Below are 1,942 nucleotides of genomic sequence, written 5' to 3' on the forward strand. Positions count from 1 at the left end.
GTTTTTGTCATGCATGTACATCCATGACAAATTTATGACAGAAATCAAGATAGTCATACCTGTGCTGTCGTAGAAGTGTTCCATGACATTACCAAAATTATCATCACGGAAGTGTCCACTTCCATGACGATAAATCGCGCGTCACAGAAGTGCTTTCGTCAAGGGTGACCGACACGTGGCATCCACCGTAACGGAACGCCGTTAAGCTATCGGGTCGGGTTTTGGATCCGATAACCCGTTAACAGCCCCGACCAATGGGGATTTTCCACGTGTAAAATCATCATTGGCTAGAGGAAACACGTGTCGGCTCATCGTCGGGACAGATGTCATCCACTCACTGGACAGAAGGCGCCTATGATACGTCGACACGTGGCATGACCCAACAAGTTTAAATGGGCCGGCCCAACTAGAGGCCCACAAGATTTTGCGGACCATAATGGGCCGGCCCAGCTAAAGGCCCACGAAATTTTGCGGACCATAATGGGCTGGCCCAGCTAAAGGCCCACAAGATTTTGCGGGCCATAATGGGCCGGCCCAGGTAAAGGCCCACAAGATTTTTGTGTGCCATAATGGGCCGGCCCAGGTAAAGGCCCACAAGATTCTTGCGGATCATAATGGGCCGGCCCAGCTAAAGGCCACGAGATTTCGCCGACATTAATGGGCCGGCCCAGCTGTAGGCCCACAAGATTTTGAGGACCCTAGTAGGCCGGCCCATTGAACTGGCTGCCATGTTTTGGGCCAAATGCCGGCCCATATTTGATCCGGTCCATTAATGGCCTGCCACGCTCCGGGCCTAATAGTGGCCCATATGAGATCCGGCCCGTTAAAAGCCTACCACGTTCTGGGCCAAATTACGGCCCAGATCAGGTCCGGCCCTTTAAGAGGCTTTGGGCTCAATTATGGCCCATATCAGATTCGGCCCGTCAACTGGACACTATGCTTTTGGGCCCACTTGCTAAAGGCCCACTTAGTAATTCGGCCTGATATTAGTTTTGGCCTGTTAAGGGCCCCGTTTAACATTTCGGCCCTATATTAATTTCGGCCTGTTAAAAGCCCGTCATATAGTTGGGCCTAACTACGGCCCGGTTTGCATCCGGCCTGCTCGCAGCCGATATCTGATTGGGCCAAACAAGGACCCAGACAATTTTGGCCTGTTAAAAGCCCGTGATTTGATTCGCACAATCATGGGCCGGGGTTCATTTCGGGCTGCTGCGTAACTAGTAGGAATTAAGAACAAACCTACTCTATACAATAAAGAAATTACGGCATAGTAACTAAGAATAAACCTACACTATACAATAAAGGATTTAAGGTATATTACATCCACTGGGCATCGAAGTTCGCCACCAGTGATCATAAAGCGCAACGAAGAAGCAGATTACAAAAACTGGGCACCATTGCAGCGTAACAAAATAATACTGAACCGAGACCACTTCCAAGACAGTTCAAGAAAGGTTAGCCTTGCGGGGGAACTGCTGCGCAAGCTGCTGAGCAAGGCTGTGAGACCGGCCTAGCATGTCGGTCATAGCTTCCAGGTGTAGCTGTTTAGCGATGAGGTTCTCATTGGTGTTCTCCGCAATCTTTCTTAGAGATAGGACTTCAAGTCGAAGTTGAGTTGCAGAATGCCTTTCTGCTAGAACTTGGGACTGAAGAAGTCGAACTGATTCAGACAACGAATTCTGTGAGCTTGTCTGACTGTTAGTCTCAAGTAACTTGAACACTGCATCAAGACAAGACTTTGGGGTTGTCTCGCTATCTTCAAGATGTTTTGCCTTCTTTGCTGCAATATATGTTGGGTTTGTCTCACAGCCTTCAGCAGACTTGTGCATGCCATCAGGCATATCACCCTGAAACAAAGCAGAGAGATGACAGGTTTTGCACGTGTATAAACAAAGATGATAACTGTTCTGTCAATTCTATCCAATTTCAAATTAGAAAATAA

Source organism: Triticum urartu, chromosome 2 (assembly GCF_003073215.2).
Source record: "Triticum urartu cultivar G1812 chromosome 2, Tu2.1, whole genome shotgun sequence".
In the NCBI taxonomy this organism is placed as follows: Eukaryota; Viridiplantae; Streptophyta; class Magnoliopsida; order Poales; family Poaceae; genus Triticum; species Triticum urartu.